The following is a 25,551-nucleotide window of genomic DNA, read 5'->3' as shown; positions in this document are numbered from 1 at the left end:
ATGAATACATAATATTACAAAAGATGTGAGTTTTCAAAAGTACAAGATTTTGGTTACTATTCAAAATATAAGTGTTTCTTCAAAATTTTAAATTTATTTTTTCTAGAACATATTTAGAAACACTATCCTTTAAAAAATATATAAATTTTATGTATTAATTAAGTTTCACATATGAATATAGGTTTTTGACATTTTCGACATTTTTGACAGTGAGGTTTTTGACGTGACGGTTTAAACCATGGTTTAAACTGTCACATGTCAAAAACCTGCCAACCCTGACTAAAAGGTAGTACGAAAATGATTCTGTAAAAAAACTTCAAAGAAATTTAGAATTTTAGATCAAAAAGAAATTTACATACAGTCCCTGGCGAAACTATCAGACGCACTATAAGATTCTATGCAAAATCTTAATTATCAGATGATACTATACAGCTTTATTGTTTCTACGCTACTGAATCCGGTTTGCGCTTGTTTATGTTCGTTTATCAATTGGTTAAATTAGTAATGTAATACGTTAAAAATAAATACATATAATATAAGCATATAAAAAATCTCCTGAATTAAAACCTATTACATGTATGGTTAAATATAAAAGTATTGCGTATAAACTCGTGTAAACATGCAACTGTATTAGCACTACAGATGCCTAATAATTTGGTACGATTATTATAATATACTAATATAATACCAGATATAATTATTCTTTATTTATATAATAAATCGTTTAATTTATCCAATCATAGACTATATTATAAATAGTCCAATTTAACCAACTGATACACGAACGTTAGGAAGTGTAAACCGGTTTCAGTCACGTTAATAATGCTGTATAGATAATTAAGATTTTACATAGAAACTTGTAGCGCTTCTAATAATTTGGACAGGGATTGTAGATTTGAAAAGAAATTTAGATATTGTTTTGCTCGAAACACCAGTTTAAGAATTCGAGATAAAAAAATAACTATTTCGAAAATCGTAAACCAATACAAAATCCTTTGTTTCAATAAGATACGTTATGCTTTCGACTACGTAATTGAAATTGGAAATAAAATGTCTCGTTTCTAGGTCTGATCTTTGTCAGTATTTTTTAAAACAACAAAGCATTTTCTACACATTTTAATACTCTTTAGGAAAATCAAAATGTAAAAATTTTCAGTATCATTAAATTCAAGTTTTATGAATCGAGGATTTTAAATTGGCGACTTTAGATTGGAACATTGCAAATGTGAAATAACATTATTAAGATTATAGCAACCCTGGAAAACCAAAACGGAATTGAAATATTTCTTTAGAAAATCTCATTCACTTCGATAAATGCTAGTATAAAAATGTTAAATCTGCGTTTATCACTTTAAGTTTTTTTAAGCTGTCTGCAAGAGCTTATATTTTTAGAAAATTGAAAGTAATAGTTAGGATTTAACAAGTAAGTTTCAATTTTCTTAGCTATATATAATATAGCATTTTTTGTTTCCTATTTGTTTTTTCTTTTCATTTATTTTATAACTTTTCCTAGATTTGTGATTTGTTTTTTATTAGTTTTTTCTTTAACAGTGTTTTTTTTATAATTTACAACAAAATTTAATGAAAGTTGAATAGTTATCGTTCATTAGTGATTATTGAATGGTTATTACTGCATGATTATCACGTATTAACTGATGCAAAGTTATTCAATCTTATATAGGTTATTTCAGGAAGATTAATTCATTAAAATCTTGAAATTTATATAACTTAAAAAAAATTTACTCGTAATTTCAGAACAAGATAATTACAGAACAAGGAATTATGTTCTTTAAAAATTGTATGAATTGGTGACAAATACATAATTCATCAATTAGTTACAGAAGTGCAAATAGTTTATATGCAGTATTATTATATGAACTCAAAATGTAATATTTATTGTGATTTTAATAGTTTTGAATCTTTTTAACTTCCCAATTTTAAGTTCTCAAAATTTCATAGTTTTTAAAATAGCTCATTTCAATATTAGTCAATATATTTTAAAATAGATAAAAACATAATAAATTAAATCTAGACCCATTTACGGCTGTCAACTACGCACCGGTGAAATAAAAACCCAACCCTAAGTATAATGGAACATTGGAACAAATTAACTTTCTAAAAGACCCTATTGATGAAACTAACCAGGATATGCTTTACAACGGGAAGAAAACCACGAAAAGTGGCAAGGAGTTTTAAAATATGATTCATTTACCACTGATGATACTTTACGTCAACATCGTGAACAATGAGACACTGCTGTCTATTGTATTACATTGAAGCGAAAACTGCGGAAACCGCTTACGGTTAACCCGATGCCAAAGTGATTTTAATCTTAACGGTATACCTTTGAAGTTTATATACCTCAGCACCGTAGTTGTTGCGACTGTATTAGCTATTATAGTATGGAGAGCTACATAATAGCTCATAATTATATATAGCATTTATATAATACTAGCCGCCTGAGGCGGCCAGCTGTCCGCCACGCTAAAGATTTTCACAAATAAAGTTTTTTAAAATATAGCAGGAAATCTGAAGATTAGTGGACAATTAAAGTGTTCCTGTCCTGCAATTTTGTCTTAAATTCCTATTTTATATATTATATAGCTACAATGCTTAAGAAAAAAAAACTAAAATGCTAAATACATGAAAAGAACACGAAAACGAATTAATTTTTTATGGTATCAATTTCTATTTCTATATAATTTTTTATTGTATCAATTTCTATATCTATATCGCTACAAAAATTATCGTCTTCGCTTAAGAAAAAAAAAATAGAGCGTGTAAAGAAGAAGAAAAACTTATTATAACAATTATGAACAGCGACAAATATATCAAAGCGAAGCGTTCTATTTACGTATCGAATATGTTGCCACATCTTTAATACAAAAGTTAAACTTTTCTCCACTTTGATAAATGTAAACTAATGCGAACCTTACAATTAAATTATTAATTCCTTCGTATATTATTGGTTTAAGTTGTCGAAAATTAATATTTCAATTGTAAGGTTCGCATTAGCATACATTAGCTCTTTGAAGCAAAAATAGATGATGAGTCGGCCTGTCTAATTCAGGGGTTCTAGTTTTTTGAATATGGCTCTTTGAAGACGATTGTTACGTCAAGCGCTCAGGTATTATAATTTTGATCTAGTTGCGCTTGTATAATTTCGATCTAGTTGCGCTTTCTACGCATTTTGTCAACATCGTTTGGTTTGTTGTTTAACATCGTTTGGTTTGTTATTTCTAAGTTAACTTTCAAAAAATTGGCTGGCAACAGCCAATTTTTTGAAAGCAACGAAAAAGCATAGATTTTCTTACAAAATGACTTATAACTAAAAAACTAATCCAAATTTTTGAAAAAGAAAAAAAATACTTCTTCATTATGTCAAAACACAATTATGTGCCGAGTTTCGTGCCTGGGCGAGGCTTCTGGGGCGATATATTGTGATTACAGACACACACACACACACACACACACACACACAGCCGCTTTTATTATTATGTATAGATGTAGCCTTATATTACAGACCATATAATTTGTGGCCCTTTATAATTAATAACATTCTCCCCCTCTCTGCAGGCAATATAAATTGTGGCTCTATGCAATATTCGATCCAATATATGTGTCCTACACTACAGACAACGTAGCATTATATACCAAATTTAACCATCAATATGCAAATTAATGAGTGCAGACGATATTTTAAGTTAGGAAATCATACTCAAAAAAGTTCTTTTCCTGAATAAACGCACCTTTTTTTATGGATTCTGAGATTTTTGATCCTTAAGGTATGGGGATAGCCGCAATCTGAAAAACAAAAATATTTCTCAATCGTTTGAACCAGAGAGCGGTCAAAAGTTTGAATATCTTTACGTTAATTTTAATTACTTTGCCATATTCTGATAACATATTAAGCTAATCGGATTATTTCATTACTCAAAAACTGTGAAACTAATTTTATTCACCTTATGTGTTTTGACATCAAAAATTACAGTCATCAAACATCAAAATCATTCGACATCAAAAATTACAAATTTGTGTCATTTTTTGACTATTATTATATAAAATAATAAAAAAAAGCGTAAAAAAGTTATTTTTGCTTGGACTTCCTAGATTAAAACAATTTAATATTTGAGTTCAAACGCTTTTCAATTAGCTTAAAAAATCTCGAGATGCCGAGAAATGCGTAAAATAAACATGAAGGAATATAACTTTCGGCCCTACTCCTGCTTTTAGGATCAAAATATATTTTGAAATATTTGGAGCATGCATTGTCCTTATTTATAAAGCTCAAGATAACATTTGAGCACATTAGTTAGTTGGAAACAAGTTGAAATTTCTATTGACGATAAATTCAGTTTGGTCTTAAAATGACGATTAATTTTATCCATTGAAATAGCATAACGATTCAAACTAGCATAAGGTGTGGCGCTACGAATGAGATTTGAGCAGTCTAGTCAGACGGAAATGAGACAAATTTTTAAAGTTAACTAAAACGTAGTGACAAAATCATGGTGTAAAAAAAAACTTCGAAAGAAATTTTGATATTTTTTGTTTAATTGAAAAACAAGGGTTTAAAAATTTAAATAAATAAAACTATTTTGAAAATCATAACCAATTTAAAATCATCTGTTTTAATAAAATACATCATTATGTTTTTGACTATACGATTTAAATGCGTAAAAAATTATTTCGTTCTCGTATCTAGTTCTGATTTTTGTCAGTATTTTTAAAACTGTAAAGAACTTCGCAACTTTTTTAAAGATACTTAAAGAAAATCTGGATATCAAAATTCGACGTAAAATTTACTTCTAACTTTTTTTAATCATCGAATATTAAATTGGCGACTTTAGTTCGGAGCATTCCCAATAGCAAATTAGGGGGAAACAGTTCAAGATTATAACAACCCTAGAAAACCAAAGTAGTATTGTCTCTCTTCTAGTGGATTATGGTTAATTCGAATTCTATGCATTCTAGTTTTGAAATTTTATTCTCTTTCTATTTCAGTTTTCTTGTTGTCTTTTGTTACTTAAGCTTGGATTACATAATACTTGGATTACTTAATACTTGGATAACTTAATACTTGGATAACTAAAGCGTGGATTGCTTGTTTTATCTTTCATTTCAATGTAAGTAATCTTTTATTTTTAATTTTCTGTATTAACCTATTTATAACTAATATTATTTTAACTATTATTTATTTAATGTTATTTTTACGATAATTTGTTCTGTTTTTATGTTTGTGTTAACAGGGGTCTGTTTAGAAGAAATTTGGGTCCGTTAACGGACCCTTCACAAAATATCTTTTCATAAAAACGGACCCTTCACAAAATAATTTATCTTTAAATCGGACCCTTCGCAAATTTGTTTTATCTTCATTATTGTTTTGTTAATCGAATAAACCCTTCCCAGGAAGGGGGGGGGGATACAGACAGATGTAAACGGAACTAAATTTTGTCTTCGGCAGACGTTTCTTCCTTTATTCGTCGGAAATGAATATTCTGCTTTCAGCAATATAAGGCTAAATACCAAATATTTGTATGTTGCATTGTTAATTTAGTAGCTGTATTTGCTGTTTATTTTTTAAAATATAATTTTTTTAAATTATAATTTTACAGTGTTGAGCATAATCTCTTGTATGTCTTTGCAGTTAAAAAACTCCTTGAAAAAGTTTTTTTTGCAATAACGGACCCTATTTTCACAAATTCACAAAAGCGGACCCTGGTAGAAAGAATGGGACTTAGTGTTATTTTATATTCACAAATTAGGAGTACTTTTTTTCACAATTTTACAAAAACGGACCTTTCACAAAATGTCTGGACAGACCCCTGGTTAACTTAAGCCTGTTTTTAAAAAGCTATTTTAATCTTAAAGCTTTTAAAAACATTGAGCATATTTTTTTCTTTATAAAGAAATACATTTTGAGTTTTTCGTGATCACTGCATCTTTAAATGCTGTGATATATGTGATAATTGAATTTTTTAGATTACGAGTGTTTATTTTCTGGAGAAAAAATATTTCCATCGTTCCTAGTTACACCAGTTAGTTATATATTTGTTATTAATTTCCTTCATAGCTTTTAAATATTTTTTTACACCAGAATCAGTTTATGTCAAGGTTACCGAATGCGGGTTTGCTATCACAATCACAAGTACACAGTAGCGTTTGGGTTCTGCGCAGTGTTGCTACTTCAAACTTTTATGTTATTTTAAGCTTAATATTGCATCAAATTTAATTAAGAATTTAAAAATTTTGCCATATTTAATGAAATTCTTTCTCAATGTTAATGAATGTCATTCTTTTTACTAATAACCACCTTGTTGCCTGCAATGCTGTTGTCTGGGGAAGACACTAGAATGTGCAATGGGCGTAGTTGGATGATGATGTCCCACCTCTTTGGAGGTAGGGAGGCCCAGTAACACTTTCAAAGTATCAGGCAGTACAAAACTCTCTTCCGTTATTATTTAAGCTCTAACGTTTCCTCATATTTTTTAAATATTTTTTTCTAATATGTAACTGATACGTTATTTGTTCTTTCCTTTCTCACCTTTTTTTAATCTTTATTTTTAATGTTTTTTTTCTTCCTTTTTACTAATAACCACCTTGTTGCCTGCAATGCTGTTGTCTGGGGAAGACACTAGAATGTGCAATGGGCGTTGTAGGAAGATGATGTCCCACCTCGTTCGAGGTAGGGAGGCCCAGTAACAATTTCAAAGTATCAGGCAGTACAAAACTCTCTTCTGTTATTATTTAAGCTCTAACGTTTCCTCATATTTTTTAAATATTTTTTTTCTAATATGTAACTGATACGTTATTTGTTCTTTCCTTTCTCACCTTTTTTTAATCTTTAATTTTAATGTTTTTTTTTCCTTCCTTTTTACTAATAACCACCTTATTGCCTGCAATGCTGTTGTCTGGGGAAGACACTAGAATGTGCAATGGGCGTTGTAGGAAGATGATGTCCCACCTCGTTCGAGGTAGGGAGGCCCAGTAACACTTTCAAAGTATCAGGCAGTACAACACTCTCTTCTGTTATTATTTAAGCTCTAACGTTTCCTCATATTTTTTAAATATTTTTTTCTAATATGTAACTGATACGTTATTTGTTCTTTCCTTTCTCACCTTTTTTTAATCTTTATTTTTAATGTTTTTTTTCCTTCCTTTTTACTAATAACCACCTTGTTGCCTGCAATGCTGTTGTCTGGGGAAGACACTAGAATGTGCAATGGGCGTTGTAGGAAGATGATGTCCCACCTCGTTCGAGGTAGGGAGGCCCAGTTACACTTTCAAAGTATCAGGCAGTACAAAACTCTCTTCTGTTATTATTTAAGCTCTAACGTTTCCTCATATTTTATAAATATTTTTTTTCTAATATGTAACTGATACGTTATTTGTTCTTTCCTTTCTCACCTTTTTTTAATCTTTATTTTTAATGTTTTTTTCCTTCCTTTTTACTAATAACCACCTTGTTGCCTGCAATGCTGTTGTCTGGGGAAGACACTAGAATGTGCAATGGGCGTTGTAGGAAGATGATGTCCCACCTCGTTCGAGGTAGGGAGGCCCAGTAACACTTTCAAAGTATCAGGCAGTACAACACTCTCTTCTGTTATTATTTAAGCTCTAACGTTTCCTCATATTTTATAAATATTTTTTTTCTAATATGTAACTGATACGTTATTTGTTCTTTCCTTTCTCACCTTTTTTTAATCTTTATTTTTAATGTTTTTTTTCCTTCCTTTTTACTAATAACCACCTTGTTGCCTGCAATGCTGTTGTCTGGGGAAGACACTAGAATGTGCAATGGGCGTTGTAGGAAGATGATGTCCCACCTCGTTCGAGGTAGGGAGGCCCAGTAACACTTTCAAAGTTTCAGGCAGTACAAAACTCTCTTCTGTTATTATTTAAGCTCTAACGTTTCCTCATATTTTTTAAATATTTTTTTTCTAATATGTAACTGATACGTTATTTGTTCTTTCCTTTCTCACCTTTTTTTAATCTTTATTTTTAGTGTTTTTTTTTTCCTTCCTTTTTACTAATAACCACCTTGTTGCCTGCAATGCTGTTGTCTGGGGAAGACACTAGAATGTGCAATGGGCGTTGTAGGAAGATGATGTCCCACCTCGTTCGAGGTAGGGAGGCCCAGTAACACTTTCAAAGTATCAGGCAGTACAAAACTCTCTTCTGTTATTATTTAAGCTCTAACGTTTCCTCATATTTTTTAAATATTTTTTTCTAATATGTAACTGATACGTTATTTGTTCTTTCCTTTCTCACCTTTTTTTAATCTTTATTTTTAATGTTTTTTTTTTCTTCCTTTTTACTAATAACCACCTTGTTGCCTGCAATGCTGTTGTCTGGGGAAGACACTAGAATGTGCAATGGGCGTTGTAGGAAGATGATGTCCCACCTCGTTCGAGGTAGGGAGGCCCAGTAACACTTTCAAAGTATCAGGCAGTACAAAACTCTCTTCTGTTATTATTTAAGCTCTAACGTTTCCTCATATTTTTTAAATATTTTTTTCCTACTATGTAACTGATACGTTATTTGTTCTTTCCTTTCTCACCTTTTTTTAATCTTTATTTTTAATGTTTTTTTTCCTTCCTTTTTACTAATAACCACCTTGTTGCCTGCAATGCTGTTGTCTGGGGAAGACACTAGAATGTGCAATGGGCGTTGTAGGAAGATGATGTCCCACCTCGTTTGAGGTAGGGAGGCCCAGTAACACTTTCAAAGTATCAGGCAGTACAAAACTCTCTTCTGTTATTATTTAAGCTCTAACGTTTCCTCATATTTTTTAAATATTTTTTTCCTAATATGTAACTGATACGTTATTTGTTCTTTCCTTTCTCACCTTTTTTTAATCTTTATTTTTAATGTTTTTTTTCCTTCCTTTTTACTAATAACCACCTTGTTGCCTGCAATGCTGTTGTCTGGGGAAGACACTAGAATGTGCAATGGGCGTTGTAGGAAGATGATGTCCCACCTCGTTTGAGGTAGGGAGGCCCAGTAACACTTTCAAAGTATCAGGCAGTACAAAACTCTCTTCTGTTATTATTTAAGCTCTAACGTTTCCTCATATTTTTTAAATATTTTTTTCTAATATGTAACTGATACGTTATTTGTTCTTTCCTTTCTCACCTTTTTTTAATCTTTATTTTTAATGTTTTTTTTCTTCCTTTTTACTAATAACCACCTTGTTGCCTGCAATAAATGTGTTGTAAAGTCAGGAGAAAATATAGCTATGTCATTTAAGTAAGCTCTAGAGAATTCTTTAAAGGCATTGCTTATTACTCTCTGGAAAGTAGCTGCAGCATTTTTCAAACCAAATGGCATAACTTTGAATCGGTATTGGGCCCGATGTGTTTTGAATGAAGTGTACTCTTTACTCTCTTTCTCCATTGGGATTGCATAATAACCCTTAAGTAAGTCTAAGGTAGTTTTTACATTTGACTTCCCTATGCAGTACATTAGATCGGTAGAATTCTCTATATGAAAATCATCAGGTTTTGTAACTGTATTCAAAGTTCTATAATCTATACATAAACGTAAACTTCCATCTTTCTTGCAAACACAGACTACATCAGGGTGTGCGATATCAGCATCACTTTCTTCAATCAAATCTGCATTCAACAACTCTTCGATCTGTTCATCCACTCTTGGTTTCAACGCTTCAGGAATTCTGTAAATGTAAGGCTTCTTTCGTTCCTTATTAGGAATCAGTCGAATTTTGTGTTCTTCCACATTAGCTTTCCTTATTTAACCTGTGAAAAGTGCTTGATGTTGGCACATAAGAGGCACGATTTTTCTTCGTTCATCGGCGCTTAGATGATTAAGTTCTATTTCTTCGTTGATTTTTGTCTTTTTTGTTGGCACGGAATAGTTCTTTTCTGGAATCGTTAAGATTTCTCCAAATTCATCTTCATTTTCAAAAATTACACCAATGGCATTAGTTCGAGCTTGATATCGTCTCACCTTGTTTACATGAACATGTTTAACCCGACCGTCTGGTAGTTTAACCATATAAGAATGTGGCGGACAGTGTCTGATGACTTCTCCAGGTCCTGTCCATCGAGCATATAATTTATTGCTGCCATCTGGAATAAGCAAGTATACTAGATCTCCAAGCTTAAAACTTTTGCAGACTGTTCTCTGGTTAAAGTAATCTTAATAGGCTTGTTGTTTTCCTTCTGCTACCAACTTTGCTTGTTCATCTGCTTGTTCAAGGTTAATTTTTAATTCTTGTAGATAATCAGTTATAGATTTACTCATATTCAAAGGAATGTCTCCGCACCAGCTAGACTTCAATACACTGAGTGGTCCTCTCGCTTCCCTACCATACATGAGTTTGAAGAGTGATACACCAGTAGTGCAGTTGGGAACTTCTCTGTAAGCGAATAATATAAAAGGTAAACATTTGTCCCAATCATGTGGATTTGTACGAATTACGTGATGCAGAGCATTCTTTAGTACTTTATTATATCGTTCTACTAGGCCATTGCTCGCAGCATATCCTGGAACTGATAATCTGGCTGACGATCCGAGACGATTTATGAATTCATGTGTCATTTTTGATACGAAATTGGTGCTCTGGTCGCTTGCGATCATTCGGGGTATTCCGGTCCTCATAAAAATTTCCAAAAGAGCGTCGCAAGTACTTTTAGCATTTAAAGATCGTAAAGGGATCGCTTCTGGCCATCGGGAATGTTGATCAACTAAACATAAAACGTATTTATGTTTTCTGGGAGAAGGTGGATCAATAGGTCCAATAATGTCCACATTCACTACTTCAAATGATAGGTTAGGTCTTACGACAGGAGTTATCGGAATTTTATCGGTACATCTTTCTGGGCTTCTTGACTGACACGCCTTGCATGTTCTACAATATTCTTCAGCATCTTTAGCAAGTCCGGGCCAATAAAAAGAATACCGAACTCTTTCTTTTGTTTTTTTCATTCCTAGGTGACAAGCAAAAATTGAATCGTGAGCAAGTTCGAGGACTTTTTTTTGTTTTGATTTCGGAAGTACCAGCTGAGTAGTAGGCTGTCCTAAGATGTTTTCTTTATGGTGAAGTATTCCATCAATAAATAAATAACCGTTTTTCTTAATTTTCCCATAGCACCAAGCATCTACTAGGGACGTACATTTTTGTTGTTCTTTTTTAAATTGTATTGCTTCACTCTCGCTATTCAATTGCACTTCTGAGTCACAAGCTCCGCCTTTAATTATGACGTCTTCACTAATTTGACCACACAGTATGCCTTCTTCGAAATGTAGGTGTTTCTTTTTTTCGTTCGCATCTTTTTGTTCAGCCTTGGTTGTCATGGTAATGACTTCATTATTTTCAATTGAATTCAAAATGTTCGGAGGGAGTATACAATTTTCTTGAATTCTATCTGTTACTGCAGCGAGAATTTCGACTGGCTCCGATAACCAGGGCTAAAGAGAATACAAGGGCTAGTTCACTCCGCTCTTAGAGCTGAAGCTACGATTTCCCTCCTCATGACGTCACTGTGTCCACAGATCTCGGAGATCGCAAGCAAAGATATGATAACTTTGCATCTTTCTCTTTGTAAAAATAAGTTAGACTTTTTCTGGTTATTAGCCATCAAACTTTACGTAATTAACACATTATTTCCGTTCATAAACATAGTTAAAAAAGAACTTTCTTGGTTATTATATTAAAAAAAATACCATTTTAAACTTGTAAAAATGTTTTGCTAGTTGGTGAAAATGACACGATAAATACTTTATTTTAAAAAGTTCAGTTTTAACTTTAACTATTAAGAAAAATGAAGGCATATATCGACACTTTTTTTATCTACATATTCTTTTATAACGATAAGTTAAGTTAAATTTAGAATCCCTGATTTTAAAATATGTCGTTAATAGCAATTTGTTCATACTTAATCATTAGGAAACATCAACCTTAAACGCTAATTACTGAAACAAAATAATAATTTAGGTTCATAATGACATTAGAAATTTTACAATTGTTTATAGACATTTAAATTTACGATGATATAATTTATAGATATTTAAATTGAAGAGAATATAATTTTTAAAAAAAATCATAAATATTTAGAATAACTACATTAAAAAATATGTTATGAAATTAGGAGAATTTCAACTATATACTATATATTTTATTTATACTTTTTACTTACATTTTAATTTTCTTTGACTTTATCCATTTTTTAATTCTTTTCACCTGCCTTTCTTTATGAAGTAACGAGGCGGTTTCTATTTAGATAATGAATTTTTATAAAAGTTCTTTACGACAGAATAAACGTATTGCTGTTTTATATTTACTGTGTCATTTCAGAATCCATTCTTTACATAGTTGTTCATTTACTTTAGGGAACACGCGAAAAATTATACTTTTTCCTTTTGTTTTTGTATCAGAATTTTTGCAAGTTGCAATCGCGCAAACTGGCATTTCGATAATAGTTTTAAATTCTTGTAAATTCACTGCAAAAACTGAGGAAAGTAATTATAGAAAATAACAAATGTCTTAGAATATCTCGCAAAAAGAAATGATCCAATATTAGTTAGAGATAGTAAGACCAAACGCTCCGTTCTTGAAGTAAAAGTGCGAGCTTTGCGCCAAAGTGACGTCACTAGAGTGACGTCGGAGGATCGGCGCGGCGAGAGATACTTCAAAGGAGTGAACCAGCCCTTCTATTCTCTTTAGCCCTATCCGATAACATAGTATTTTCTTTTTTCAAGGCTATTTGGAAGCTCATGAGATCGGCGTCAATCCTTTCTCCGAATGCGCTACTAAGCATAATTTTACCCTTTTCTGTTTTCGATTTTGAAACTAAATTCTCATGTATCACTGGAATTTGACACCCGCTGTCTACCAAAGCTTTTGATGATTTGTTGTCAATTAGAACATCAACGAAATGTAGAGGCTTAATTTCAAGGTTGGAATTCCCGTTAAATAATTCAGAACGAATCTTGGCTGTTAAAACTTCGTTTTTCTTCGAATTATCCGCCGCTCTACTAAATCGTTTTGAGCATTCTTTTGCGAAATGGGATTCGCCACCCAATCTTTTGTAATTCTTGTTGTATTTTGCAGACGCAATTTCTCTAATTCAAAATTTATTTCTTGGGTTCGTTTTCTTTCTTCCGATTCCATTTTAGCTTCTTCTTTTCGTCTATTTTCGTCTAATTCGTCCTTACGTTATCTTTCTTCTATAAGAGAACTCAACAATTCTTTCACGAAATCTTCCTCGTAGTTTTCGCTTTCCACTATGCATTTCTTAAGTTCAAATAATTTCAAATTTTCAGCATTCGTAATGCCCATTTCGTTGGTAATATTCAGCAAATCTTCTTTCTTGCCTCTCTCCAGGAAAGTCATCTTTTATTTATGAATATAAGCAGTTCGAGACAGAATATAATTATTCAAATAGATCCATAAAATCCTGTACGGGTGCGACAGTGTAGTATCAGCGGTTCGTGAGTATGGACTTATTGAACAAATACCAAGATTAAACTTCATTTATTGAAAAATTAGGAAAACAAAACATAAACAAATGAGCTTAAGCCGGACAACCTTGCTCGTTGCCGGTTAGAATATTAATTACTCCTTTTAGGAAGGAGAAAACTACCAAAAGCAATGCGATGGCAACGCCATCTCTGAATTAAAACAAATAATAGTCAAAATGATAAATTCTGGTATCACAGACTGCTTATATAGATTTTCATCCTATAGTCGCAGTTGTATTACCTTTTTTGGTTATTATAAACAAAATATAATTTTGATGTAGTATAGAGATTCAAGATTCGAACCTAAAGCAGGGTAAGCATCACCTCTGCAGAGGATCAAAATTGTGATGGTATATCTTCATATCATCCTCACGGATGTTTCTCAGACCGTCACCAATAGCCTATTGTGCAACTCTAGTGTGACGTCATTTAAGTATGTACCTACCTACCAGGATTCGAACCATAACATAAAAAATTGTAGAATAAATATGTCTTGAGAATCTCGACATTTGTATTCAAGCTGTCATCAGAGTATTGTTATATCAGTAATTGTTCCGTCAATATAGGTTGAAGGTTCTATTCTCATCTTTTTCTTGTGATCTACTTCTTTACATTGTGCAGCCAACATACAAATTTATAGTAGCAGCAACGCTCGTCACTACGATCAAATCTAATTTCTCAAGAAACAATGAGCTACATAATGTGTACAGGTTCTTGATATTTTAACTCATGTATTAACTGAATAAGTCGAACCACACAAATGTCGAAGTGTTGAACAAAGGCAAGAAAATTCTGGGAAAGTCCAGAAGCTGAAGCTCTGGATTTCAATAAAGAGGAGTCTCGTAATGGACTGATCGCTAAGATGCGGTTCCCAGCAGATCACCGAAGTCAAGCATCACTGGCTGCGGTCAGCGTGTGGGTAGGTTATCACTTGGATCAGTCTAAGTAGGGACCAAGGGTGTGCGGTATGGGTCCTCGTTAAACTGTTCTACCGTAAAGTGCTCGACTTCGCATGCAGGCCGTCGGGTTATCGAAGCTGGGGTGCCATTCCCTCTGCAGAGGATCAAAATTGTGGTGGCATGTCTTCGGAGATCCTCGGCAATGTTTCCCAGACCGTCGCCAATAGCCCATTGTGCAGCTCTAGTGCGACGTAAATGAACAGCAATAAAGAGGATCACAGATTCGTAATCCAAATGAAACTGTTTAGCTATAACGATCATATATAAATAGTATATGACTATTTGATTACGAGATTTTGAAATTGCAATAAAAATAAACAACATAAAACCGGCATCTGCGCTCCACGTCAGAAAGGATATCCTAATGCCGGTTTTCGACGGTGAAAAAAAAGTGAAAGTAAACTTTAGTCAAAGTAAATTTTGTTGATTAAAGTAAATTTTAGTCAAAAAGCTGACAAATATACGGTAGCAAGTTACCCTACCAATATTACTGACCTTATTAATGAAAACTTTTGAGAAAAAAAAAACTTTAAGTTATAAAATATATGAAATGCTTTTCCTCCCGATCAGTGACACTTTATATAACTAGCACTTTTTTAAAACTTTCATGCTACAAACAGTACTTTTATTTACGTCGTACTAGATCTGTACAACTGGTTATTAGCGATGGTATGGCAAACATCCCTTAGAATGATCAGGAAACGACATACATACGTCTCATCCTGTTTTACAAGAAGGGCGCAATTCCTTCATCCACAGATCGTATTTTTGACCTTGACAGATTTAGCGTGCACCATTATGTATACCGGTGGGGATCGAACTCACAACCTCTAGCACATGGAACTAACGTTCTACCAGTTAGGCTATCCCTATTCTTCATCCTTTTCTGAGGTAAATAGAGTTGTTTTCAGAGGAAAAGATTTGAGTTTTTTTCTAGACAGGCAAATGAACCATTGTTCTCGATGTATTTTTCTACACTGAAAGGTAGGTAGGTATTTTATTTTTGCCGCACTAGAGCCTGCATATTGGGCTATTGGAGACCATCATGAAAACATTCCTGAGGGTAATCAGAAGACATGACACCACAATTTTATGAGGCCACTTCCTTAATTTAAACATAGATCTGAAGAGGAAGGAACTTTGCTCAAGATCCCCGAATCCATGTTACTGCTCAGTGACCCACCAGAGGACTTTCAATTTCACAGATTTAACTAGCAAGTATTTTGCATGTTCTTGGTGGATTTTAGCGGAGTCAAGGATCGAATCCCTGTCCCTCTAGAGAGGAGTCCGATTCTGTAACCATGGGCAGACGTGCCAACTCTCCCGCATTTTGCGGGAGTCTCCCGAATTTTGAGTTATTCTCCCGCCCTCCGGAATTGATTTGAAAAACTCCCGAATTTTACTGCGATCGACGGCCAAACTCAAAATTACCTAATTTTTCCGCGAGTGCGAAAGTAAGTTTTTCTTTCAGCTTGAATTCCATCCCCTCTTATCAAACTACCATCTGCCTGAATTATTTCCCCCCCTCTTCAACGTTACCTCTTAACACTCCTATTTCAGGTTATATTCCCCCCAGTGTAAGGGGGCGGGTGAAATCTTCCTCTTCTTTCGTGTGGAGTTGAATGCAATGACGTCACATGTCGTTATCGAGTGACGTCCGTTCAGCAGTGGGGAAACTCATACTCTCGATAGTTGGAATTGATATTGTATATTGCTGTTTTTATAGTTTTTAATGCGTATTTTTCCACGGTTGGCAACAAGCTCGTAAACTAGCAACGTGATATCAATTATTCGTTTAGTCTTCGTATATTTAAAAAAAAAAAAAATTTCCAAGGATGTCTTAAGTCGAAACGGAAGTATGGATCAATTTCAACAAATCATGTACCAATGACTTTAGCAAGACTTAATTGCGGAGAGCTAAGTCTGCAACTCTTTTTTTCATGCATACAGTAGAGAACCATTTATCTGGTATCCAGATAATCCGGAAAAAAAATTTGCTCGGTTCTCCCGCCATTTTGAACTAAAACGATATGAAAAAAAAAAAGCGGAAACTGGACTAATCCTTGAAGTTGAGTAGAGGAAAATGTGAGGAAGGGAAGAATTTTTTTCCCCGTTTACTAAGAGAAACGTCATTTCTTTCGCGACCTTGAAGATTTTAGATCTTTATTCTCTTTTAGGTCGTTAAACTCAAAGGAGTGGCATGATGATTTCGTTTGCTGTTTGATTTACGAGGGGGTGGGGAAAATGCATTGCACATGCATATCAGTGAACAGAAGATGAAAGAGAAAAATATATTTATCTATTTGACATCGATTAATAAAAATAAAATGTTTTTCTTTTGAATAAAATCTGATTCTTTGGAAGTGCGGCATCATTCGCAAGTTTTTCTTGATGTGGAATCATACGACCTGCTTTAATTAAAAATCGCGTTTTTATAAAAAAAAAAAAAAAAAGGAGAATTGTTTATTAATTTAAGCATACAATTATTTTAAGAAGCAGATTGCAGTTTCGTTTTTCTGATTCCACTACGTTTTTTTTTTTTTTTTTTTTTTCATGATAAATTTTGCACTCAATAAAATTATTTGTATTACCAAATTTTTTCATTAGTTTTTTTTTTTTTTTTTTTTTTTTTAAAGTCCGTTGATCTTGCCTTGTTCTAGGTTTTAATATTTATGCTAGTGCCGTTTTTTAACTATCGTTTCGGTTCGATAATTTTCAAGTGTTGTTTTTATTTAGATTAATAGGTTTTCCTTTTATTTTCGCCCCCCCATGCGTTATATTGCGTTATTTAATCATTGGTTTTGTTTATTAGTTGATTTAGGAATCGTAATTATTTTTTAAACTTGTTTTTCTTGTCTAAACTTGCAAATCTTTTTATTCTTTTAAATTTTATTTTTCTACAATTTTTTTCCTTTTTTAGATTTAGGAGTGCTTTTCTTTTTTCTCTTACTTTAAAATGTGTTTACATTTTTTCCTTGTAATTTGGGTTTGATAACACATCAATTAACGACACTTTTTTGTCGATCCAGGAAACCGGGAAATTAAGACATCCGGGATAGCGATGGTCCCGAGCATCCCGGATAATTGGTTCTTTATTGTACAGACATTAGTATTTTTATACATTAGTATTGAATTGGTTTTATAAAATAAAATAGTTATTCAATTTGTTTATTTTTTAATAGTTTTTGTGCATTTTATTACAGTGTCAAGGGTTTTTGAATAATGTTTTATTACGGAAATGGTATTTATTTAAAGAGTATCTACCTAATATAGTTTTGTGTTGCTAAATCTGTGTTTAAAAATTATTTTATTTCCATTTAATATTTTTAAACAATTATTGCTCTATTAGTGTGTAAAATTTCTTGCATTCTTATATTTAATAAATTTTTTACTTAAAATTCCTTAGAAGTGCCAAATGTTGCATACCATGCACCTTTTTTTACCCCTCCTGAAATCTCCTGAATTCTTGTTAGGGAAACTCCTGAATGTTAATTTTGCTAGGTTGGCACGTCTGCATGGGTTACCACGGCGCTCAATGCTGGAAGACATACACATTTGTACACTGCACTGTTTTTGTACTAAGCACACAGTTGTCCAAGTAGACAAGGGGCTCAGTTCCTGCTGCACCACAGTGTGGAAGTCCATAGAATTGTACCTCGTAGTTTCCTTAGACCTTAAGCGCTGATAAATATACAACTAAGTAAGTGATAAGCATAAAAGTTTTTGTTTGAAATGTAAAAAAAGATTACGCAACTGCGTTTTAATGTCTCACTATAATTAAACAGTAGTATACTATTTATATATAACCTTTGATATTATATGGTTTAATTTCGATTACGAATGTGTGATTCTCTCTATTGTAGGTAGAAGCTGATTGATATAATTTGCTCATTTAATGTGAAAGCATAAATATTAGGAATGAGTACTCATTACGTAGTATCTTATAAAATTAATTTTACTCATAGGATAAAAATGACGAGCCTAACTCCTCCTACTATTTCTATAAATTGAAGTTAGGTAAAAAAATTCAACGAAGTAGAATTAAAAAGAAGAGTATCGAACCTTTAGGCTTTAAAATGTTTGGTGAAAGAACAATACTTTTATGGCAACTTGAATGCAGGTGCTGAGAATCTCAAGCAATGTTTGTTATATAATTTTTTATACTAGGGTTCAAATCCTGAATCTCTGAATTATTTCCGGTCTCTGGTTAACGAATCGAACACCGTTCCAGAGGATCTGAGGTTTGATTCTATACTCCAGTATGTCCCACCGAGTAAATGTAAAATACATGGAGTCGAAACTCTTGGGGTCGGTGGCTGAGCAGTACCATGGATACAAGGATTTGTTGAGATAAGTGGCCTCTCGAGGATAAGTGACCTCACAAATGAGATCCCCTCTGCAAAGGATCAACATTGTGATGGCATGTCTTCGGATCATCCTCAAGGATGTTTCCCAGAAAGACGCCAATAGTCGAATGTGCAGCTCGAGTGCGACGTAATCGAAGTACCCACCTACATTACTTCTAAGTTATCTTTTGCTAATAATGACCAGTCCCGCAGTGGACTGATAGCAAAAACACGGTTCTCAGTAGAACACCGAAGTCAAGCATTACTGGCTACGGACAGTATGCTCGCAGGTGACCACTTTGATCAGCCTGCGTAGGGACCAAGGGTGAACGGTCCTCGTTAAACTGTTCTACCTTACAGTGCTTGACTTCCCACACCGGCTACCAAAGCAGAGGAGAACCCTCTACAGAGAATCAAAATTGTTCTCGAATCATCCGCAAGCATGTTTCTCAGACCATCGCTAAAAACCAATCGAACAACTCAGAGACATAAATAAAATACCTACCTAATAGTGACAAACAAAATAGATTCTGATTATTAAAATGCAATTAGTAATGGTGGTGAAACTTCAATATATCAAACTTCAATCAGCATTTGCATTAAATAAATGAAGTAACAAATAATTGCATAATAGAGGAGGAAAACGTTCGCTAATTAGTTAATCTTATTAAACATACGATTGCACATAAACATACGATGAAATCAAAAATGACTTGTACATGTTAGATGCATGAAATTTTTTTATTACTTAAAGTTTATTAGCTATGTTTCGTCGAGTCAGATTAATAATAGATATTAGAACAATTGTAAAAGCTTCTAATCAATTCACGTTTTTTAAAACAGTATGATGGCACTATAAATGGTACTAGCGCCATCTGCCAATCTGTAAAGTAACTACATATGTTGATTGTCTTTCCTGCGATGCTAGGTAACAATATATTAGACTCATCACTATCAAAGAGAGTTTGCTTCAAAGCCGTTTTAAAGGATGGGCCCTGGCCTAGGGTTCCGAGTTCTGATGGGGCCCCGAAAAGTCTGAAATCTCATCTTTATTCAAACTCATTTATTGTTTATAACTTAAGAGGGCCCCCAGATACCACTTTTTTCTTCTTTTTTTAAAGTTTTGTTCATAGCTGGGGCCCTCTGAAGCCCATAATAAATTTTTTCGTAATATTATTAGCCATATTTAATTTTTTTTTTACATTGTCCGACGCTTTCTAAACTCTAATCGAAGTGTTTACAAACATAAAATAATTGTTACTCTTCTCTTTTCTAACCAAAAGAGCAATTAAACGCTCTTTCCACAGATGAAAACATCCCCACTTTCGTAGCTACCACCCGCAGAATTGTCAAATAGCCGTCTCACCTTACACTGTGGGAAAATGTTTTTAGTTTCTTTATATTGCCCTGGGCTCTTTTTTTCTAACTTAGGAAATCCACAGAAACACCCTTTTGTCTGATTTCTGGTCATAAATTGCTTGGAATAAATGCTCTGGTCAAAAATGCTCTAAGACAGTGGTTCCCAATTATTATTTAGGTTTCCCTCTACGGAACCCTAAAGAATCAGTCCTCTATCGGCGGAACCCCGACATTATGATAAAAGTTTATTAAGGCAATTGCGAACGTTATAGCCCAAAAAACCGACTATTTTTTAAATATTTAATTAGAGGAATGAAGATTTTTCATCGTTTTATCATTAACAATCTTAAATAAGGTTTTATATCCAACAGTTAAATTTGCAGTCCTTGTGCTATATCTAGTCTAGTTTTGAATTTATTTTTGGTATCTATACATAAGCGGAAAATGGCTAAGATGAACCGAATTATGGTTTACTTCTAAATGAACTGAAGATACTTGTTATAAACGTTAAAAATGGTAATTTAAAAAGCATTTTTCTTTAAAAAAGAATTTATTTTAATTTGAAAAGTGCCGTATGAAATACTAATATAATATGTTGTAAATGCTTTTTTCTTTTCCTAATTCGTTCAACATATTGTTTTTAGAAATATATTTTTATTTAAAAAATGCCATTTCTATTTAATTGGTATTTTACTTCAAATAAGCTAATAAAGGAAACCGAAAAATCATACAAGATTCGATTTATAGGTTGGATCTAAATATAATCAGAGATTATAAAAAGTACTAACTAGAAGTTATAAAAGTATTCATCCCCAGTTATAAAAAGTATTAATTTGCGAAATCCCTTTAACTCTCCCCGGAACCCCAAAGTTCCATAGAACACAGTTTGGAACTGCTTCTCTAAGGTATCATGATAAAATTACCAAAATGCCTACCGAACAGGATGGTAAAAAACTATATTTTTATTATGTTAACTTCATGAGAAGTCATAACCAAATCGCTACCGAAAAAAACTACCCTGTTTTTTGGTGCTCCCGTAAATACCGTAAAGTGCGGTCAGTACCACATTTCATGAAAGGTTACTGGTTCACAAAAAGTACTGTATTGCCGCATACAAACAGATGTGTTTTTCTTAAAATTTCAGAGGGCCTTCTATTTTAGCACTTCGAATTAAAAAAAAAAAAAATTTTCACAAAATTGAAGGGAAAAAAACACGTGTGTTTAAAACTTTTATATTATCTGGAAATTTTCAACAAAATCAAGAATGTCAAGTATCCAAATGACTTAATTTATTAAATTTGAAAGCAAAAACTAAAAAAAAAAAAAAATATCCGCAAGGCAGGTGTGTATATTTGGGGCCGATGATTATGAAATCTAACACAAAATTGTCACCTGATGACAGCTTTTAATTATTATTTCTTAATACTGAAAAATGTTTTTATTATTCTTTTTAAAGTATGCATGTTAAAAACTAATAATTTAACAATTATTTAAAAAACTAGAAAGCTCCCCCCTTGTTCAGTTTGCTCACTAACCCTCGTGGCTGCTTCTCAGATTAAGAGGAAAAACGGTTTATTTTTCCTTTTTTTTTACTGCAAAAATTAAGACTGAATTACCATTTATATTTTGAAAATGACTAAATTCAGGCAAATCAATAAAATTGGTACTAATAAATGAAATTGGAAAATTGATACCTCCCGCAGAGATATTAATATACCAGGTTTGTATCCCAGTGATGGCTGGTCGATATGAATTCCACACCCGTCTTCCACCGACCACTGTGCTGACGTAAAATATTCTCAATGGTAGACGGTTCCAGTCCCCTTACTGTCACACTAACCTTGGGAGGCTTTCGTGTTTTTCCTCCTCATGTAACACAAATGCGGGTAAGTTCCATCGAAACGTCCTCCACGAAGGGAAACATTTCTCAACATCAAAATTACACGGCTACGGAGTTGAACATTAGTAGTCATAAGCTCGAAATTGGGTGGGCTGTTCAATGACTTTTGTTTTGTTTTATTTTATGACCGCCGTTGAACAGCCGACCCAATTTTTGGGTTTACGACTACTAATGTTCAACGTCGTAGCCTTGTAATTTTGAACCAATCCAGAAGCCAAGGAAACTCCTGGATCGGTACCCCCAGAGGTATTGATTTGTTATGGGAACATGGAGGACTTTGAAACTCGACAGATTTAACGTGCATCAGTCACCATTTACTACACGGGGAGTCTTCGACCGGCGGGGACCGAACCCACGTATTCTTGGACATGAGCCCGGCACCCCACTGACCAGGCTATCCCGGCCTAGTAGCAACAATTTAATTTTACATTGATTAACTATCAGCGTTACATTACAGACTCAATGGATGGACATCGACAATAACAGTACAATATAAAATAGCTAGTCACGTCACAGGTATTTATTTATTTTCTTTTTATTTCTTATTTATTTATGTATTTTTTTAAAAAAAATTTTTATTTTTACATTTAACATAAATGGCCATCACGGGTAGCTGAAAAGCTCCGGTCTCATTGTCTGCCCCCAGGAACTGGGAGCAGGGTCAGTGGTGAGGCGTGTGCGACTGTTATTAAATAAACTAATAATTTGGCCGCGTTTGCTTGGTTGGTAGGTCTATGGACTCCTGTTCGTGAGAATTGGAGTTCGAATTCAGCCGGCCGAATAATACCCATGTATAAAAGGGTGACTGGTGCATGTTAAATCTGTCGGGGTCATAAACTCCTCCAAGTTTTTATAACAATTCAATACCTATGGGTACTGATCCAGGAGTTCCCTTGTCTTCTGGATTGGTTTTAAAATTACAAGGATACGTAGTTAAACACTGGTAGTCGGAAACTCAAAATTGAGTCGGTTTTTTAACGGCGATTATAAAAAATAAAAAAAACTATTAATCAAATTTCATTTTCTTGTATTCTTCATAACTCCTTGCATATTTTATACACACCTTCATAATTTCATGCTTCTAAGTCTTATAGATTTTGAGCAGCAAAGCAAAATGTAACGTACAGAAAAAAAATTGAGAAAAAAGTTCGAAATATTTTAAAATTGCAAATAACATATACATATATTCAAAATTTATATATAAAAGAAAAAATTAGTAAATTCAAGTATTAATTGGCCCAGAAGAATAAGTTAGGACAATTAGGCATAAATGGCATGTATGAAATAGTGAAAAACACTAATCACAAAGACAAATTTCCAAACATTGACATATCATTTCAAATTTTTCTGTCACTCATGATAACTAATTGCAGTAGCGAACGTTCATTCTCCAGACTAAAATTAATAAAAAATGAGTTAAGAAATAGTATGACTCAAGAAAGATTGAGTCATTTATCAATTATGAGCATTGAATATGATGTCTTGCAGGAAATTAATTTTGATGATGTGATGGAAGATACCTTAAATTTTTGATAAAAAATAATATAAGCTTTCATAATTAGTTTATTTTTTTACACTAAAAATAAAATAATTTTTAAAAATTATTCAAAATTAATTTTATAATGCAAATATTATAAAAGACGGGTTAAAAATATTCTTTGTAGCCTACATTTAAAGTATATTAATCTTTACTTTAGTTATAGGCATTTCTCTCGTTTACTTTGTAATTATTATTAATAACTGCATTTGAGTGGGTCATTAAGCGGACACTTTAATAGTTTTTTTTAATTTTTCTAATCAAGTGAGAACTTTGATATTCATGCCAAGTCAAAGGATAAGTGTCAAAATTTCTAAAAACATATAGTTATGCTAAGAAATATCTATAAAACATTTAATTATTTTTTTTATTTTGTCCATGTCACTCTACATTATTAGTGCCGAAATCGCTACGTTATAATGCAAATATTGTAAAAGACGGGTTAGAAAGTTTCTTTGTAACCTACATTTAAAGTATATTAATGTCCACTCTTATTATAGGCATTTTTCTCGTTTACTTTGTAATTATTATTAATAACTGCATTTGAGTGGGTCATTAAGCGGACACTTTAATAATTTTTTTTAATTTTTCTAATCAAGTGAGAACTTTGATATTCATGCCAAGTCAAAGGATAAGTGTCAAAATTTCTAAAAACATATAGTTATGCTAAGAAATATCTATAAAACATTTAATTATTTTTTTTATTTTGTCCATGTCACTCTACATTATTAGTGCCGAAATCGCTACGTTATAATGCAAATATTGTAAAAGACGGGTTAGAAAGTTTCTTTGTAACCTACATTTAAAGTATATTAATGTCCACTCTTATTATAGGCATTTTTCTCGTTTACTTTGTAATTATTATTAATAACTGCATTTGAGTGGGTCATTAAGCGGACACTTTAATAATTTTTTTTAATTTTTCTAATCAAGTGAGAACTTTGATATTCATGCCAAGTCAAAGGATAAGTGTCAAAATTTCTAAAAACATATAGTTATGCTAAGAAATATCTATAAAACATTTAATTATTTTTTTATTTTGTCCATGTCACTCTACATTATTAGTGCCGAAATCGCTACGTTATAATGCAAATATTGTAAAAGACGGGTTAGAAAGTTTCTTTGTAACCTACATTTAAAGTATATTAATGTCCACTCTTATTATAGGCATTTTTCTCGTTTACTTTGTAATTATTATTAATAACTGCATTTGAGTGGGTCATTAAGCGGACACTTTAATAATTTTTTTTAATTTTTCTAATCAAGTGAGAACTTTGATATTCATGCCAAGTCAAAGGATAAGTGTCAAAATTTCTAAAAACATATAGTTATGCTAAGAAATATCTATAAAACATTTAATTATTTTTTTTATTTTGTCCATGTCACTCTACATTATTAGTGCCAAAACGCTACGTTATAATGCAAATATTGTAAAAGACGGGTTAGAAAGTTTCTTTGTAACCTACATTTAAAGTATATTAATGTCCACTCTTATTATAGGCATTTTTCTCGTTTACTTTGTAATTATTATTAATAACTGCATTTGAGTGGGTCATTAAGCGGACACTTTAATAATTTTTTTTAATTTTTCTAATCAAGTGAGAACTTTGATATTCATGCCAAGTCAAAGGATAAGTGTCAAAATTTCTAAAAACATATAGTTATGCTAAGAAATATCTATAAAACATTTAATTATTTTTTTTATTTTGTCCATGTCACTCTACATTATTAGTGCCGAAATCGCTACGTTATAATGCAAATATTGTAAAAGACGGGTTAGAAAGTTTCTTTGTAACCTACATTTAAAGTATATTAATGTCCACTCTTATTATAGGCATTTTTCTCGTTTACTTTGTAATTATTATTAATAACTGCATTTGAGTGGGTCATTAAGCGGACACTTTAATAATTTTTTTTAATTTTTCTAATCAAGTGAGAACTTTGATATTCATGCCAAGTCAAAGG

General features: G+C 32.5%; 1 long non-coding RNA gene across 2 annotated transcripts in view; it reads left to right on the top strand.

The window, feature by feature from the left end:
- Positions 1 to 1,185: 1,185 nt before the first annotated feature.
- LOC147816851 (uncharacterized) overlaps positions 1,186 to 25,551 on the top strand; it is a 36,757-nt gene continuing 12,391 nt past the window's right edge. The window contains exons 1-2 of one of the 2 annotated variants that reach the window (XR_015429254.1): positions 1,186 to 1,423; positions 5,005 to 5,126. This is a non-coding gene — a long non-coding RNA (uncharacterized LOC147816851). The remainder of the gene's footprint in view (positions 1,424 to 5,004; positions 5,127 to 25,551) is intronic. The other variant, XR_015429253.1, reaches the window with a different exon arrangement.

The sequence above is a fragment of the Parasteatoda tepidariorum genome, chromosome 1, assembly GCF_982258835.1.
Source record: "Parasteatoda tepidariorum strain Cologne lab strain chromosome 1, Ptep-v5.0, whole genome shotgun sequence".
NCBI lineage: Eukaryota > Metazoa > Arthropoda > Arachnida > Araneae > Theridiidae > Parasteatoda > Parasteatoda tepidariorum.
The sequence above is the reverse complement of the archived record's forward strand: the minus strand, read 5'-3'. Positions and strand labels throughout refer to the sequence as shown.